This window comes from Sturnira hondurensis, unplaced genomic scaffold (genome assembly GCF_014824575.4).
Source record: "Sturnira hondurensis isolate 20B ecotype Veracruz unplaced genomic scaffold, ASM1482457v3 Scaffold0001221, whole genome shotgun sequence".
Taxonomy (NCBI): domain Eukaryota; kingdom Metazoa; phylum Chordata; class Mammalia; order Chiroptera; family Phyllostomidae; genus Sturnira; species Sturnira hondurensis.
The window spans coordinates 106550-125402 of record NW_028073852.1 but is presented as its reverse complement, the minus strand read 5'-3'; the positions used below and the strand labels follow the sequence as shown (position 1 = coordinate 125402).

Here is an 18853-nt window from a genome sequence, read left to right as displayed (position 1 = left end):
AGCACCCCCACCCCAGTCTGTTCTGTAACTTTCTTTTTCTTAGATAAGTCGCTTTAATGTTTCATATAATAACAGCTTGGTGATGATGAACTCCTTTAACCTGACCTTAACTGGGAAGCACTGTATCTGCCCTTCCATTCTAAATGAAAGCTTTGCTGGATGGAGTCGTCTTGGATGTAGGCCCTTGCCTTCCATGACTTGGAATACTTCTTCCCAGCCCCTTCTTGTCTGTGAGGTTTCCTTTGAGAAATCAGCTGACAGTCTGATGGACACTCCTTTGGGGGTAAGTCTTTCCTTTCCTCTTGCTGCTTTTAAGATTCCCTTTTTCTTTAAGAGTCTCTCTTTATCAATTCCTGCCATTGTTTTTCCCTAGTGGCTCATCATAGTGGACGCCAATCCAGTGGCAAGGTTTGAAATCTGTGAGTCCTCCATACATGACGCTGCCCCAGAGAGGGGACCACGGGGTGCCCACACCTCACAGCAGCTGCCCACAGGGATGGCACTGGCCTGTTCCCGCTCCTCCCTGAGGGGCTGGGTGGTCTTAGCCTCTAGCTGTGCCTGCTTCTCTTCGTTGTAATGGCCCAACTTGGTAATGCTTCAGGAAGGAGTGCACACCGAGTGTTGCCTCTGGTCGTACGTAGGCTTCTTGTGAGAGCCTGTGTTTCTCCACCTTGGACGCAGCCTCACACTCCGCAAGGCGAGCACCGCTGTGGTCCGAGACACGGATGCGGCAGCCGTTACCTGCGGGGCACAGCCCCGGGGCGCATCCTCCCGACCCAGTTGCAGCAGAACCTCCCGCCGGCTCCTTACAGCTCCAGTTCCATGCAGGACGCAGAGCCGCCCAGCCCCAGCTCCAACTTGCACTTAATTCGGCTGTTGTGAGGCTGTGACGGTGCCGCTCGTCAGAGCAAACCCTGTTAGGAGAGCTGCTGATGGAAGCGGTCACTGTGGGTGCAGACAGCCCGGTCACCTCCGTCTCGCCATGCCCTGCTGGGGCCCGCAGCCCAGTCAGGCGCCGCACAGCTTCTGCGGTGTCCTGGAAACCCTTTTAGAGAGCACCCCTGCCCGGAGCTGACTGCCCAGCTAGCGCTCCTTCCCGTCCTCACTGGCCCCGGCCCTGCCACTCGCCCACAGCCCTCGAGAGTCACCAGGTACGGGCTTCAGGGCCTTGGGAACTTCCTCTTCATTCTTTCTAGTGCCTCCGAGTGTTTGCTTAGCAGTGAGAATGAAAGTGTGACTGAGACATAGTCCTCAGCATCAAGGAAAAGCAAAGCAACATACAGTCCTTGAAATCTGGAGAGTGAGGCCTGACCCCCGTTTTCATCTTTCCCTGATCAGGAGGACAGAATTGTCTGTTTACCTAAAATGTTGCCAAATATGCAGAGACAGAATATTCCAACAACCTGCGGCGTGTTGAGGGAGGCGGTGCGGCCCGGGACCAGGGCCGTGGGGCAGCCCCCTCCCCCCCACGCCACCCAGCCCCTACTGGCCTTGCTCCTGGGGCGGGCGAAGCGGCCTGTCACGGGGCGATTACCCGGGTCTGCAGTGAAGCCAGCTGCTGGAGCACCCTCTGTGGTGCTTCGACCCCCTCTGGGGGCCGTCCTTCGGGCCCTGGGCACGGCCCTGCGCTTTCTCGGCGGCGAGGTCACCACTCGGACCTGGAAGTCCGCTCGGATCCGTCCGCCTTTCCCTCCCGATTTCCCCGTTTGTGTCCCGGCAAACCCTTCCCGGCGCGAGGGCTGCAGACGCTCTGCTGTCCCTTTCACAAGTTTTCACACACAGGCGCTCACCATCTGGAAGCAATCTTCTCGCGTGCGGTTTAGGATAGGGGTCCGCTGTCCCTTCTTAACAAGCGTAACCAACCCCCTGGCACCGCTCACTGCTCCGCGCTTCCGCTCCGCCCTGTTCAGGCTTCCATCTCGCCCTGGGCGCCACGGGTGACCGACAGTGCCCACCCCACCCGTCTGTTCCACACTCACTCACTCCGAGTTTACTGAGCACCTACTATGCGGCAGGAAGTCTCCGGGGCTAGGGCCTCTCATCCACTAGAAACCCGCCTTCCAGTGGGGTTGTGTGGGGGGCACAGATGGATTGTGGGTCTGGTGACAGAGTTTTGTGGGGTGGAGATGAGGGGAGTTGGGGCAGGGGGTGCAGTAAAATGGACGGGAGGGGCCCTTTCCTCCCCCCCCCGCTTGAGGCCCCCACGCCCCGCCCCGCCCGGTGGAGGCCCCCACACCTGAGCGCTCAGTCAGTCCCGCAGGTGTGACAAGGGTACCCTCACCATCCCTCTTATCGGTGACCACTCCTCACCCCCACCCTGGTGCCCAGGACCCACAGCTCCGGTCACCCTCCCTGTGGCCTCTCCCTTTCCCACGGGCCCTTCTGTTGCCCGGGACAGAGGACCCAGCAGGGGTGGGGAGGAGTCCTAGGGCGGCACCACCCCAGTTCCAGTTCCCATTCCAGCTCCAGCGCCCTCTGCCCCCGCCTGGTGTGCCGACATTTATTAAGCACCACTGCGTGCAGGGCCCACGTTGCCTCCGCCCCAGGGTTGCCCTGCTGCTCAGGGACAGGGAAGGGAGACCGAGGGAGGGCGAAACCCTCCGCCGAGCGGCCCAGATCCACGTGGTTTCAGGGTGGGCGGAGGCACAGTGCCGCCCCTGCCAGGGCACCTCCGCCAGCTCCCCGAGGGTCAGGGGCCGCTTTCCCCGTTCCCTCTCTCCGTCCACATCCTGACTCAGGGTCTGCTTGTCAAACGTGCAGGCTCTGTGATCGAGCGGCAGCTCTGTGCACGGCCCAGGCCTGGCCCCTCCGGCTCTCGACAGCCCACCGCCCAGCAGTTCCCTCCGGGTGCTGAGCAGCTCACAGAGGGGGGGGGGGGGGGGGGAGGGAAGCTCAGCGAGGTCCCCAGCGCAGCAGCCGGCAAAGTTGCGCCTCTGCCTTGTGCCCAAGTCTGACGTGAGAATGTTCTCCGTGGGTGGGCCCTGGGACACCAGCTAGGTAGCCTGGTACCTCAGCCTCAAGCTGGGGAGCCCATCAGAGGCCTGGGTGGGATGCCAGAAGCCGTGGCCCGCCTGGGCTGGCTGCAGCAGGGGACCAGTAGGCCAGGCCCCAGTGGCCTCGCTTTGCTGTGGAGGGAGCACCGGAGAGAGAGCCTCCTTCCCAGGAACCTTCCCCTGGAGCCTGGTGTTTCCCCAGGAGGTAAAGGGCAAGGTCATCCATGGGTAGTTCAGAACTGTGAGAATCCAAATGACTAATAGAGGAAGAAAATCATCTCACCAGTTATCAAAGGAGGCTTCGCCCGTTATCTCTTGCACTGGTGGGCGCGGCGCCACTTTCTGGGCAGAAATGGGGCAGAGTCCATGAGAAAGTGCTTTGGCCTCTTGATAAGCCTCCCCCAGAAAGCGGAAGCCCGGGGGTTTATTGCCCACAGATTCCCGCACCGCTGTCTGCCGCCAGGAGCAGAGGGCACCCCACAGTGGCCACGGCCCCTCCGCGCCTCTTCTGCCGTGGCAGCCGCAGACACGGCACTGAAGGGGTGTGGCCCTGAGCCCCAGCCCTCCTGGTGGGGAGGCGCTGGGGCAGTCTGGAGAGAACGCCTGTCGGAGGCCCTGGGGGCGTGCCAGCTGGGGGCCGGGCAGCACCTGCGTGTGGTTGGGCGCTCGCCAGCCGCGTCCACACCTGTCAGAACGCACAGAACTGCCCCTGCCACCTGCACATTGCACTGTGTGCAAGTCGTGAGTTAATAACGTCCACTCAAAATGTGTGACGCGAAGCTATGCTGGGAGCTCTCCCTTCGCTCTCCAGCAGAGGGGAAGGCAAAGGAAATGGGCTGAGATGGCTCCGTGGTCTTTGGGGACAGTGCGACCTGGGGACATGGCTGCTCCAGCCCTGATCGATAAGTCCGCTCTCACTTGTCCCGCCAGGGTCCCCCCATCTGTGGGCCGTGGCGACAGCATGGTGCACATGGGCCCCTCCTCTGCCTACTCCCACATTTCCTGTGTCCTGAGAAAGAGGAAAAGTTGGCGCCATCCGCCTTGTGGACGCCCCTTGTCGAGGTTCCGCCTCGATGGCTCTGGGCTCCTAGGGTCCTAGGAAGTGGCTGGGAGTTCCTGCTGACAGCTGTGCCCAGCCCTCCTGTGGGTCCAGGCCCCGAGCTGCACCCTGCACCCCAGCAGGGAACCCCATTGGGAGCAGGTGCCCCAGTTCAGGTCCCCCACCCAGGGTGCTAAGCACCCTCAGGGAGTGACTGCCTTGTTTGGTTTTGCCACACGCTGAGTATTTAATGTGTGTGAGATACGTGTTTGCTCTTTGGCTTTGAACGAAGTGACATCAGTTTCTTTGTAATGCTGGCAGGACCTGAGGGGGGACAGGGTTTGCCACCATCAAAAGGGAGTGTCGGAAGTGGGCTGGACCAGGAGGGGAGGGGTGGCTGGGCCCATTCTGGGCATCCCCTCCCTGTCCCCCTCCGAGGTCCTCTAGGAGGAGGTCCGAGGGTCCTTGAGGCTGTGCCGAGGGTCCCCCTCTCCTGAGACTGAGAGTCTGGGGTGGAGGGCAGGCCAGGCTGGGGGGCCACGGGCTTGAGAAGACGAGGCCCCTGCTGAGGTGCGCGTGTGGGCCCCCAACTATGGCTCCTGGGTGGGACTCCGCTGTGCCCTGTCAGGCGCCGGTGGGAAGGGCAGGGAGCCGGTGGCCGCCCCACTCCTTCTGCTCCAGGTCCAGAGGCTGCTGGGCCAGAGGCTCAGGAAATGCTGGCGGAGAGAACAGAGGAAAGAATGCAGTGGGCGCTGAGGCACCAGAAGCCAAGCCCTCAGAGCCGGAGCCCCGGGGGGTGGGGAGGGGTCCTGCTCCCTTCGATCAGCGTGGGCCTCTCCCTTCTGGGTGAGAGCCAGGGGGGGGATGGGGGCTGCCCTGGGGTCCTTGCACCAAACCCAGAGAAGGACAGGACCCGCCCACCCCAGAGGGTCCAGAGCAGCAACTGACCACCGTGCCCTGCCCCCAGGCGGGGTAGCGGAAGGCCAGGCGCACCCCCTTCCTACCCCAGGGCTGGGCGGTAGGGTACTTCACGCCGGCTGGGTGGGTTGTGTAACCGCGCACGTGGGTTTGTCTTGGCAGCCTCAAAACCCTCAGCACTCTGCAAACGGCCAGCCCTCCTCCGGTCATTGGAAGCCCTCCCTGCTGGCTCCACAGATGTGCTCGGGGAGACGGTGCTGAAAGACACAGCTGTGGCTGGATGCCTCCGTGGCCGCGCCACGTGGGCTGTGACCTCTTGTCTGCCGAGCGAGGGTCCCCGGGGAGTCTTGGCAGCCTCAGGCTGTGCAGATGTCTTGTGGTGAAGGCTGAGGACTGGGGTGCATGGGGCTCTCCCACCTCTGCCTGGAGCAGGTCTCTCTATGAACCTCCTAGGTGTCTGCTGCCCTCACTGTCCTGCCCCAGCTGTGCTGACCACTGGGCTTCCTGCCATCTACTCCTTTCATTTCTGCACTGGCACAGTGTCAGCCAGAGGGGTGCACTGAGGGGCTGGTACTTGATCACACGCTTGCCTTCCACATCCAGACACATGCATTTCATAGGAAAATGTTAGGGATGTCTCTTACCACGCTGTGGTAAGAGGGGAGAGCTTTCAATGAAAACCCTTCTGCAGAAGCCACCAGATTCTGCATGGGGCCAGGGCTGGGGTCCACACCTGGGGAGAATTTATCCACGGCACAGCTCGGGGCTGGTCTTGTGGTGTTGGTGGCTCCTCGGTGCCTCTCTGTCCTTTGTGTTTGTCCTCTGACCCCTCCTGACCTCACCTGTGCTCATGTCTGAGGGGGATCCTGCTGTCGCCCCTGGCTGTCACTCTGGCTGCTTCTGAACCAGGTGTCTGCCCTCAGGACTGGACCACATGCAGCAGCATGACTCGGTGAGGTGGGTGGAGGCCAATGCGATGACGTGAGCCAGCACCCCTGGCCGTGTCCAGCAGGCCTGAGGCCCGTGGACAGGTCTCAGTGGGCGTGGAGCAGCCTGGCCACCTCACTGGGGCAGCAGTCGGAACCTCCCCATTTCTTCTAACTAGTGCAGGAGCTCACAGGTCCAGGTTTTCCTAAATCACTCTGGAGGCCATGGTGGGGCCCGGCTTGCCTCTGAGGCCTGCAAGAACCCCCAGAGGCCTTGCTTGGAGGGGCCCATGGCCCCCGGTCCTCTCGGCCGGTGTGGCCCCTCTTCCAGGGCCCCGCTCTTGAGAACAAAGGCTTGTGTGGTGTGGCAGAGCACGACCCAGACCTCTGGCACCACATGGGGCACTCTGTAGTAGAAACAGAAGCCGTTCCCTTTGGGGCTCTGTGATTGAGCCCTGGGACATAGGACACCTCAGGTCCCCAGTGCTGGGGCATCTGTGGGGGATAGACCTTGTGTCCGGCACCATGCTGGGGGCACAGATGAGGAGGCTGGGGCTTCTCCAGGTCACTAGGTCAGGGGTCGAGAGCAGGACCCAGTCCTGGGCCCTGGATGTGGGCACAGGGGACGGTGCTGCAGGGCCCTGCAGAAAGGCTGCCCACATGCCTGCCTGTCCCAGGTGCTGAGGGGACCCACTCCCAGGATGGACAGTGGGCACACACAGTTCAGCTCTGCAGGGCTGGGCACAGGAGTGACTTGGCCAGTTTTCCACTTGGTCACTTTTTTAATGCATGGTGTTTATTTATAATAACAGTTTGCATACTTCTGAAAGTGGTGCCCGGTGTGTAGACTCTGAGCAAAGTAAAGACACAGCGGACTTTGTCAAAGAGGAAGTGGTCTGCCGAGAAGGCAGTCCAGGAGGCTGAGGCTGTGCCGGGCTGCACACTCCCTGGGGAAGGCCTCAAGCCACCACAGGCAGCCCCTCTTGTAGGGAGGGGACCTCCTGCCTGGTCCCCGTGCTCAGGGCCCTGGCTGGGCCGAGCTGCATCCTGTTCCCCCGAGGCCTGAGAGGGCGGGTCCTGCCCCCCAACCCTAACCCTAACCCTAATCCTTTGGGACTTGGGGTTTCAGCTGCTTGCCATAGTTCCGGGTGTGGTGGAGGCTGTGGTTTGCCCAGAATTCCTTGTGCCTGCTGGGTCGTGGTGCTGGGCTCTCAGGGTCATGGCTACGACCTTCCGTAAGTCCCAGCTGCTCAACACATGTTTGGAAAGATGCCAGGTTCGCTTCACACTTGACCACAGAGAAGCACAGGGTGGCTGTGTCACGATGCCTGGTGGGCCACCCCCACGGTGTGTCCTGGACGCTGAGGTCCCATGGCCATCAAGCATAGGACCTTTGTCACCTCAGCTCCGGCAGGAATGTTTCTAGAAGTGGGCCGAATGCCTCTCAGCCAACAGGAACTTCCTGCTGCGGAGAGGAGAGGCTGAACAGGGCTGGCAGGGCCCTCAGCAGGCGTCTCCCAGGGCAGGCCTGGCTGACTGAGTGTAAATGACTCAGAAACACGAGGGTTTCATTTCTGGGAGGCGTGTGGGTTGTCATGGAGGCTGGTGGAGGTGAGGAGGGTTTCGGCCAAGGAAATCTGGGTTTGGCCCGAGTCATGAATGTGAGGGAGGCATGGGGACAAGTTTTCCCAAGAGTTGGGGCTTGTGCACAGCTGATGCATGCCTGCCCAGCGTGGGGTCTCCTTGAGGGTGAAGAAGGGGTGTCTCTTCTTCAGGAAACCACGGTGGGCGGCCTCACAAACCGACTTTTCAGCATAGTCCCCTTCAGCCCAGGGCAGCTCTGGGTTCAGCTTCTGCAAGGTGGAGCTGCCCGAGGTCCCTGGGAGCCTGGGTGCAGCAGGGGGCCGGGTTTCCAGGCCCCCTCTCCGTGCCTCTTCCCCAGTGTTCCTCTCTGTGCTCTGGGTGCAGGGGTTCAAGGGTGCTCTCCAGGGGTGATGTTGGGTCTGTTTTATGCAGGGACCTGACCGTGCCGTTCATGGGCTCTCTTCAGACAGGTGCTCTGGTGTCTGTCTAGCAGCTGCAGGGACCCCTCAGCCCCTGAGACCCTGAAAGCCAGATGCTGTCTACTTCGGTGCCCATCAAGATCTGATGTGGGAGCTGGTCCCCCCGACCGCTGCAGGTGGGGCTGTTAGAGACACCGTAGAACCCGCTGCACAGGTGGGGACTCTAACCACAGGCCTGTGGCCCCGACCAGCAAGTCTGCCTGCAGGTCCAAGCTGGTTTGGGTACAGGCCTTGGGTTCCCACTCTACCTGGCCATGCCTTGGGGAGCTTTTGGTGGGATTCTGTGAGCAGACAGGTATGCCGTGCTCACGCTTCTGGGCGCACAACAAGCTGCCTCTATCAATTGCATTGGCTGCTTCTGGGCCTGGGCCACAATGGAAGCGAAAGCCAAGGGGGCCGCCGTCTCAGGGCCATGGCTGTTGCTGGCTTCGGCCTCTCTGGGGACGGCTGGGGTGCGGGCTGGGACCCAGGCTGCGTGGAGGCTGAGGTGTGTCCACCCCCACCCCGTGTCCCATCCAGCAGTGCCCATGGCCACGTGGCTGCCAACCCCCCTCTCCCAGTTCCCTCCTCTCTCACTTTTCTCCAAATGGAGGAGGGTCAACGGGGCTGAGTTTTCCCCACTTTCTCCTGGTGCACCTCTTCTCCTCCTTGGAAGGAGTTTCATTTTTTATTATTACATTTTTTTTTAAACAACAGCAGGCTGGCTGTGCCTGGCGCCCAGTGCTGGCTTAGCTCCGCCGTCTGTACGAGCTCTCCAGCCTCATCCCTCCATCCGTTCTCAGAGCCGGAGCCCCAGTGCCAGACTCATTATTTCATTTTGTCGACGTGGTGGAAAACATTTGCTTTCCGGGAGGTGACCCTGATTTCAAGAGCCAGCCTTTGGAGAAAACAGGACAGGGAGGCTGGTTTTGGCTTTGAGGCCCAGACGGGCCCCTGTCCACACTCACAGCCTCAGCTCCATCTGGCTCAGGTGCCCCAGGCGCTTGGGTTCGTCCAGAATGTCCCTTTCTCCTGGGAAAGCTGTCCATAGCCCCCGCCCCCACGTACACCGCTGGCCACCTTGTGGTGGGGCTTGCTCCCCAGGTGTGGGGTCAGGGCCCCGTTTGATGGCTGGGCTGTGGGCGAGAGGGTGGGGTGGGGGGCAACATTTCAAAGCAGAGACGGTGCTCCCAGCGGCTTACACGTGCAGCCCCTGCCATAGCGCCTGGTCGGGGCCCCTGGGCTCACTGGCCTTCTGCCCGGGAGGGGTGCCTCACTCCCCGGGGGCTGTGGGGGACCGGCTCCGGTGCAGACTCAGGGCCGCCTCAGCCTGGTGGGCAGGTCACTGAGGCTGCTCCGTCAGAATGAAAAGTGAGACGCTTGGTCCGGTGGTCACATGACACCAGGCAGGACATTTTAACGTGGTTTCACTGATTTTTTCAGCCTCTGGGCTTTTTAATGGAAACAACAGCCCCCTTTATAAGGCCATACCTTGAATTCAAGCAGCACCGATGTCTACAGACACCTCACGCCAAGTGGCTGGTGTGGCCTGGGGCTTCAGGCGCCGCCGAGGGTTTGGGAGGCACATGTGTCGCTGAGTCCAGTAGCGAGGGGCGGAGCCGAGGCCCTCGGGCAGCCCGAGTCTGAACCCTGTCTCCCTTCCTGACACCGGGGCATCGGGGCAGGTGCCCGGCCTCTCCGAACCTCTGCTCTTCACTGTGAAGTAGGCAATGCCGCCTTCGTTTACTCACGGGGACCAAATGGGACACTTGTGGACGTGTTGACTCAAAATTACCTGACCAAAACAGATTGAGTTAAGGTATTTACCACGTAAAACCACCTAGGGACTAATATCTGGGACATATAGAAAATTCCTTCCTGTCTATAAGAAAAAGGCAGGGACCCCACGTGAAATGGGCGAACGGTGTAAAGAGGTAACATGTGAAGGGCTGGCCAGCCAGATGGCTGTCCTCAGACACAGTGGCTGCCCCAGGGGTTTCAGGTAGGTGAGCACTGAGAGATGGCGACGGCGTGAGAGAGGGGCTGGAGAACGGAGGCTCCACCACACTGCTAGGTCACAGGGCCCAGGGGCCACGTCTGTTTCTGCCCCAGACGAGGAGCAGGGACAGGTTTACTGTCCCCAGGAAGCAACTCCATGGTGACCACTGAGGCGGGTCCCCTAAGTACGGCTCAGGGTTTTGAGGACACGGGGCACATCACTGCCTCTGTGTCAGAGCGCTTGTCACCAGGGCCGGCCCCACTTCGCCAAGTGCCTCCAACATCACTCATGTCCCAGCAGGTGCCTTTGGGCCGGAAAAGGGGCAGGGGGCAGGGAGTGTGTGCTGCAGAGGAAGAGAGGCCAGCCAACTGCTTCAGGGTGCTCTCAGACCCACGGACAAGGAGGGAAGGAGGGCCATCCGGTGCTGGGGCGGGGAGCTGCCCTGCTTATCCCCTGACTGGGGCGGGGGAGTCGGGCCCTAGATGGTGATGCAGGGCAGGGCAGAGCTGGACTTCGCAGAGGAAGCCGTGCGGCGAGGCTAAGGGCGGTGGTGGGAAGCACGTTGGTGGGCCTGGCCTCGCCCCAGGTGGTGACAGTGGTCAGGTGCCCACTGTGTGTTGGCACAGAGAGAGTGGTGACAGGCCCTGGTGAGCGGGCGAGTTACCCGAGTGTGGTCTGGGGCTCCCGGGATATGGCCAGACACAGACCGCTGGAAAGGCGAGGAGGGGTCAGGACTGGCTGGGGCTGGCCCACCGGGATGAGGAGAGGCTGGGGGCCACCTTCAGTCTCTGGCACAGAGGGGCAGGATGAAGGGGACGGAGGTGGGTTCAGTTTTGTGCCATCTTGAGTCTGACAGGTTCTTTTTGCTTGTTTTTAAATCCCCACTTGAGAAAATGCTTTTTATTAATTTTGAGAGAGAGAGGAAGGAACAGAGAAACATTGACATGAGGCAGACACATCACTTGGTTGCCTACCGAACATCCCCGACAGGTGAGGGAACCCGCAACCCAGGCGCGTGCCCCACTGGGGAATCGGACACGGACCTGCTCTGCGCAGGATGACACCCCGACCAGTGGAGCCACCCAGCTGGGGCTGTGCTTTCTGTGGGGCCTCCACTGAGACGTATGTGTGCGCTGGGGGAGCCCTCTGGGGCAGGGCACACCCTGGGGCTCGGGGAGCCCTGATCTGTCTTGGCGGATGTGAGGCCTCCACCTGGTCACACACCCTCACTTCCCCATGTCTCACCGAAGATTGGGCCGGGGGCTTTGCCCAGACGCCCCAGCCCAGATGCCGAGTGCCCACCTCACAGGGCTGAGCTTCGTGCCTCCTGGCCAGTGGAGCCGCTCCCTCCCTGCTGGACAAGCTGACCTCCTGGACAGGGGTTCCCAGCCATTCAGGGCACACAGGCCACTCCCTGCAGTGTGCCCGGAAGACATGCTGGAGCCCCAGGACCTGGCCTGTGCACGGAGGTTCACATGGGGTGAGGGAGTGGGGTGTATGCCGCACCCTGACACCCCTCCGTGGGTGTGAGCCTGAACGAAGTCGCCGGGCTGTGGAGGCGCAGTATTTATCCACCATTTAGAGAAGAGAACACGGGAAAAGAAAAGTCTGACCAATCTAAACCACAGGTGGCAGACACGAGGCCCGTGGGCTGAACCCGTCCCTCCACCTGGTTTTCCCTGGCCTCCCACCTTGTTTCCACCCGGCAGCAGCACCGTGCTCCCTGCCCCTCGTCAGGGAGAAGTCAGTTTACACAGCCCTGAAGTCACGTTCGGCCCTTCGAAGGCCACTGCGAGGCTGATGTGGCCCCTGGTGACAATGAGTCTGGAGCCCCTGCTCTAAACCCTCTCTGTTTCGACTTGAACTTGTGAGGAGTTGAACAGAAGTTTCTGTCGCTTTGGCTCTGAGATGCAGAGGCGCAGATTTGCTGTGAGAAGTGTGAACGATAGAAAATTTGCGTTGCAGACACTCAGACTGATTTAAAACTCTGTTTTCCGGGGAAGAGACAGCCGGCTCCGCGGTGACCGGTGAGTCTCAGAAGACGCATCCTGTTTCTTCCCACAGGTGGTGCAGCTCACCTTGGCCCCTTCCCCTCCCCTCCAGCCCCGCCACACCTTATCTTTGGGTGCAGCCAGGGACTGGCTAGTTTCTGAGCTGCCTGCTCTTCGTCTGGCACAGTGTGTCGCTGCAAACACGCCGAGGTTGCGTGTCCAGACTGCCCAGGACGTCGGCTGAGAGACAGCTGCACACCCCCAGCCAGCGTCACAGGCACAGGACCGAGCAGCGGTCCTGTCTTCTCATCCGTGTCCTCCGCTGCCAGCAGGGTGGCCTCCAGGGCAGCCGCTCAAGAGCTGCCGTTGCTCAGGCCGGCGCTGGAGGACCCAGACCCTCTTCCTCGCTCCGCATCCACAGCGCTTGGAGCCTGGCCGTGGCGGGGGCTCTGGTTCGCACACAAGGACGCTGACACTGGGGAGGTGGGGTGACTGGCTCAGGCCACACAGCTGGGACATGACAGAGTCAGGGTTTGAACCGGATCTGGCTCCAAATCCCTGACTTTCTTTGGCAGGCCACTCAGACGAAAGGCGGGACCACACTTTCCAAAGGTCCTCCCTCCCCAGGTGGGCCCAGGTCGTGGGGCAGGTGAGGCAGATGTGCAGGTCCTGGGACTGAAGCCGAGAAGGTCTCCTTACCCCCGCCTGCCCCACCTGCACCATCTCTACGGTGGGTTTGCAATGAAAACCCTGCTGGCAGAGAATACAGCACCGGGGGTGAGCCCAGGGCAGAGGCCAGTGCCTGCGGCATGCGGCTCCCTGCGTGGCACGCTTCCTGCTGGCACACGGCTGTTCATTGTCTCTGCGTGAACTCACACTCCCCTCCCCTCTGCGTGTTTCCTTCATAACAGGATGACAGACACAGCAGCTGCTCAGGGCTGCTCTAGTCTCTGGAAACACAGCGCACGGCGGCAGGACCCCGAGGCAGCACAGGGCACCCACCCTGGGAGCACTCGAAGCCCAGGGAGCTGTCTCCCGCCTCCCGGCGCCCTGGCCGTGCCAGCAGTCCTCCAGAAACACCGTCCGGAGCAGACGGACTCTCAAGGGTCCTCGGTTTTACTTGCTACTGGCTGAACAAACAGTCTCAGTTTTCAGTCTTGTAAGTGCTAGAACTTCTGGGCTCTCCATCTCCCCTCTCGACGTTGCCCATTCTTCTCGGAGCTTATCTTTTTTCTTGAGGTGCTTTATCAAACGCCGGGTCGACCACTAATCCATTCTGGTGATGTTTTGCTTGGAAGGCTCTCTGCCCAAAGCCAGACGGCAGTAGGTGTGTTTCCTGTTTTGTAGGTTTTTGCAGGAATCTGTTCGAGGGACTGTTTTCACACCCATTTCCCAGCTCCCGGCAAGTTCCTTCACCCCCAGCCTCTCAGCCGGGACATGGGTCTTAGGTTTTGTGATGGCAACACACCACTTCTGGCACCAAATTCGCCGTGCGTCAGCTCTCGCTGCAACCCTGCCCGACAAGCGGCCCCACCACTTGCAGTGCTTCCCGGGAGATGCTTGTTTCTTACCCGCGAGTTTGTGGTGTTAGTCACAGAAGCCACTTCAGGCTGCAGGGGGTGTTCTGGGGGGGTCGGGTCCCGTCCTGCGTCTGAAACCACTGCTCCAAGCTGCCCAGTGTCCCTTCAGCCCGCCCCACTGTCACAGCAGGTCACAGGGCTGAACCGTGACACCGGGGTGGGGGATGGGGGTGGAGGGAAGAACTGGGAACTGACAGTGCCATTGGCCACAGGACTGGCTAAACGATCCAGGCAAAGTGAACACGAGACCAGCTTTTCCAGAGACCCGGCCTCCAGGCGGCCTCCGTCCTTCTGCTCCTCGGTTCTCCAGGGCCAGCGTGCTAAGGTGCGAGGGCCCGAGCTCGGGGTGAGGCCAGCTCGGTTCTGCCACCTCTGTGTCCTCAGGAAGGGACCCAGAAGGCCACTCCCTCCTTGTGCCCCAGGGCTAAGTGTCTGCAAAGTGCCTGCTTTGTGAGAGACCATGACAGACATACTGCTCAGGGCTTGGTCCTCAGTCTGTGTGGATGGGTGGAGGGGCCCTGGTCCCGTGTTGTCCCTGGTCAATACACATCTGAAGGCAGAAGCTGGGTGTGGGCAGCAAAGGAGCCTGTGGAGGCTGTGGCCTGGGCCCCCAACCCCAGGGAGTGGACTGAACCCCTAGCACAGCGAAGCATCCCCGCCTCAGTCGGAGGAGCACGGGTCGCCCAGGGCGAAATATCCCTGTGGCGGAGTTGGCTGGCTCTGGAAACAGCCCCACAGCAGCTGGGCCGACGCCCGAGGCTGCCTTCTCCACCCTTTCTTCCTGTGGGACACTTACTGCGTTGTCTGCAGTGGGCGGGTCCTGTCCCCCAACACGTCGTGTCCTCATTCCCAGAACCCGTGAATGACACCTCATTTGGAAAATGGGTCTTTGCCGATGTCAGTAAGGGTGTTGAGATGAGATCATCCTGGATCGCCTGGTGGCCCTGAATCCGATGACAAGTGTCCTTGCAAGAGGAAGGCCCCGCATGCGCGTTGCTCTGGGTCTCCACGCCCAGAAGCCCGTGTCCAGTTCCCTCCCACACTCAGTTGCCAGGAGGCCCAGCCCCCACTGCAGCTGTGCCTCTGGCCAGGGACACCCAGACCCTCCACCCTGTCAGGTGACTGAGGGACCACCGCAGACGTGCACGGGGCCCTGCTGGGAGCCCAGAGATCGCCAGGCGGAGGTCCCCAGAGACAGCCCTTGCCTGGCACACGACGGGTCTCAGCAAAGGGCAGTTGCGGTTCTTCTCCACAGAGAAGAAGGACTGTGGTCTGGGGAGAAAGTGGAGAAAAGGAGAAACATTTACCAGTAGCCGACTCCCTTCTCCTGGCCCCTCAGCTGCTCCTCACAGCAGCTTGGAGGCGGGGCCTGTGCCCGGCAGGCGCTGGTGGTCACACTGCCCTGTCTGGGCCGCTGGGGCGCACCGCCTGCACTCCGCTCCTCCTGTGCTCCAGCTGCTGCTTGGGGAGCACCTGGGCTGGGCATGTCTTGGTTTTGGTTGTTTCGATTCCTCCTCTGTCCAGCCCATGCCTCCCATCTCAGCTGCCGCTCCTCAGACCCTGCTCGGGGGGGCTGCTCTGAGCTGAGCAGGGAAGCAGGGGGTACCCCAGAGCACAGTCAGGGCCTCCCATGGGTGCGTGGACATGGCATGGCATGGCAGGTGTGCTTCGAGGGTGCAGCGTGCTCATGGTGCACTGTGCACATGTGTGCAGTACATGCTAGCACACATGGAGTGTGTAACAGGGGGCCCGAGGTGCAGGCAGTGTGCATGCATGCTTTGTTAGAGTGTGTGCAGGACGCTGAGTGGGCTTGTGTACTATTGTGTGGTCGGCTGTGGCTGCAGTGTCCTGTGTGCTTGGGCTGTCAGGTTTGTGCAAGTATTGTGTGTGTGCAGTGTGTGTGTATGTCTGCATGCATCACATGCGCTCTGAAAGGAAAGCCAAGCGTGTGGCTGGACAACCTGCGTGGGTTCCTTGGAAGGGTCGAAAGGTCAAGAGCATCCAGGTACACAGAGGGCTCCTGGGAAACGTGAGGCTGTGGCTCACGGGTCCCCTCCACTGTCTCCGCAGAGGCGACCATCAAACAGGCTTGTCTGGCAGAGGGTCGTAGCTGTGCCTCTGGTCAAGCAGAAGGAACCCCAGGGACGCACACAAGAGACCCACAAAGTCCTTGAGAAGGTGACGTCAGCAGATACCGTGATTTCAGCCCAAACTGAGAAGGGCAGAGAGGATGCGACGAAAGACCTAAGGAGACCTTTGGATGTCCCCAAATTCTACAGGCAGGAAACAGGCCGATGGGAGAGGAAGGACGACCCCAGGGGGGAGCTGCGAGCCCGAGGGCTTCATGGCCCCCCGACCCTGGGCCCGTACTCCGGCCTTCCAGCCCCTTGTTGTTTGCCCAGCTGTGGCCTGAAATCACTTCGGACACTCTCTTTTCCTCTTTGCCTTCTCCCTTTCTGAGTGGGGTGTGTACTGTCCTAGGTGTGTTCCTGCCCAGCACTGTGTTCCGGAAGCAGACAACTTGCTTTTTGAGTTCCCCATGTTGACAGGTGGACAGTGGTTGTGCTCCAGGGAGGGCTGACCCAGAGCTCCCCCCAACCCTAGTGATTTAGGTTATTTAGAGGACAAGACTTGGGGCTTTGGATTGATTGGATTTATTTTTATACACATTTTATTGATTATTCTATCACAGTTGTCCTGATTTTCCCCCCTTTGCCCCATCTCCACCCAGCACCCCCCACTCCCTCGGGCCATCCCCCCACCATTGTTCATGTCCATGGGTCGTGTGCATGAGTTCTTTGGCTGGTCCATGTCCTGTGCTGTACTTGACATGCCCAGGGCCATTCTGCAACTACCCATTTGTACTCCTTACTCCCCTCACCTCCTCACCCTTTCTCCTCCACACCCCCTCCCATCTGGCAACCATCAGAATGTTCTTCACATCCACAATTCTGTCTCTGTTCTTGATTGCTTTGTTTGCTTTTTAGATTTGATTGTTGGCAGGTATGTACTTATTGCCATTTTATTGTTCATAGTCTTGATCATCTCTCAAGTAAATTCTTTTACCATTTCATATAATAATGGGTTGGTGATGAATTCCTTTAGGTTTTTCTTGTCTGGGAAGCTCTTTATCTGCCCTTTGATTCTAAGTGATAGCTTTGCTGGGTAGAGCCATCTGGGCTGTAGGTCCCTGCTTTTCATGACTTTGAATATTTCTTGCCAATCCCTTCTATCCTGCTAAGTCCCTTTGAGAAATCAGCTGACAGTCTTATGTGAACTCCCCTGTAAGTAACTATCTGCTTTTCTCTTGCTGTGTTTAAGATTCTCTCTTTATCTTTCACCTTTGGCATTCTAATTACAATGTGTCTTTGAGTGGGCCTCTTTGAGTCCAACTTGTTTGGGACTCTCTGTACTTCCTGGACTTGCATGTCTATTTCCTTCAAATTAGGGAACTTTGATTTCGTAATTTTTTCAAGTAGATTTCCCGTTTCTTGCTCTTTCTCTTCTTCTGTCACCTCTATGATATGAATTTTGAACCTCTTGAAGTTGTCCCAGAGGCTGCTTATACTACCCTCATTTTTCTTTTCTCTTTTTATTGCTGTGACTGATTGTTTTTTGCTTCTTTATGTTCCAAATCATGGATCTGGTTCTCAGCTCCATCCACTCTCCTGTTGTTTCCCTGTAAATTGTTCTTTATTTCAGTTGGTGCATCCTTCATTTCTTACTGACCTTTTTTATGCTGTCGAGGTCCTCACTGAGTTCATGAGCATCCTTCTAACCAGTGTTTTGAGCTCTGCAACTGATAGATCGTTTATCTCCGTTTTGTTTAGTTCTTGTTCTGGAGTTTTCATCTATTCTTTCATTTGGGACATGTGTCTTTGTTTCCTCATTTTGGCAGCCTCCCTGTGTTTTTCCTATGTATTAAGTAGAGCTGCTTTGACTCAGTGTCTTGGTTGTGTGGCTTAATGTAGTAGGTGTCCCGTAGGGTCCAGTGACACAGCGTCCTCTATCCCCCAAGGTTGGTACTCAAGGTGTGCCCTTTTGTAGTTGACACTACACCTTCCTCTTGTACTTGAGACTTGGTTGCTGTTGACAGGTCAATGGAAGGGACTTACCTAGGCCAATCACCTGCAAGGACTGACTGTGACCACTGACCGCCACCCTCTGCCCTCCATGACAGATCAGCTGTGCAGGGAGAGGGTGGTGGTGCTCTGACCTGGTCTGTAGCTGTCCACTGGGTGCACATACTCTGGGGTTCCCGGGTGGCGCAGGCCAAGGTCAGCCCCGAGCTGTGTTCTGCCCAGGGCCACCCTGCCTGAGTGGTGAAGCAGTCTGAGACGGCTGCTACTCGTGCTGGGCTTGGAGAGGCTCAGGTGAAGCCAAGCTGTGAATCTAAGCCGGCTGCTCCTGGTGCTGGGACTAGGGCCACTGAGCAAGAGGTCGGGCAGCTGGGGGCTCACTGAGGTCAGTTGTTGCGTATTTGAGAGGATTTAGGAAGTTGTGAAGCTACTGTCAGCAGCTTAAGTTGAGTGGGACTCGGCCGGGCTCAGCTGGTCTCCAGGGCGGGGGAAGGTGGTGGGGGAAGGTGGTGGGGGAACAGTGTGAGCCAGGCTGATGGAGTCTCAGATATGGCGCCACCTGCCAGCACTGTGGCTCTGTGGGGGGAGGGCTCCAAAGAGGGATAATCACCTCTGCTGCCTCTCTGTCTGGGAGAGAACTGTCCCCAAGCTCTCACCCTGATGCCAGACATTTCAGTTCCTCCCTGTAGGCCACCGGTGCCTTTCAAGCTGCAACCCCAGTGCTGCAGCTCAGAGGGCGTGAATCTGAGTAAGTTCATGTGTGGGTCCTTGAAGAGGAACTGCATGGGACTCCAGAAGTTTCTTCCACTGACTCAATCCCTGCTGGGTTTTTGCAGCTATAAGTTATGGGGACTTAGCTTCCTGACCCTGGTACCCTGGGCTGGGGGGCCCAGTGTGGGACTGGGACTCTTTGCTCCCGAGAGATCCCTCTTGGATTTTTAGCCACCACACATGCGCGTGGGACCAGCCCGTTCTGCGTCTGTGCTGCTCCTACCAGACTGGATGGATGTGACTTCTTTAAATCCGTAGTCGTCAGACTTCCATTCAGCTTGGTTTCTGCTGGTTCAGAGTGACGTGTAAGGGGAATTTTGACATGGTTGTGCAGGGAGGCGAGCTGTGTCACCTAAGCCGCCATCTTGACTGGAAGTCAGTGCCTTGTGAATTGACTAGATTTCGATGCGATTGTTTTTCACTTGATGCTGTTTGAGGCTCCTGGAGATGCTGGGTGGCGTGACTGTATTTGACATATGGGGGTTTTGCTTCTTTGGAGGCCAGAGATCAGCCTG

At 59.2% G+C, this 18853-nt stretch overlaps 1 pseudogene; it reads right to left on the bottom strand.

The window, feature by feature from the left end:
- Positions 1 to 346: 346 nt before the first annotated feature.
- LOC119003121 (tubulin-folding cofactor B-like) overlaps positions 347 to 18853 on the bottom strand; it is a 35442-nt pseudogene continuing 16935 nt past the window's right edge.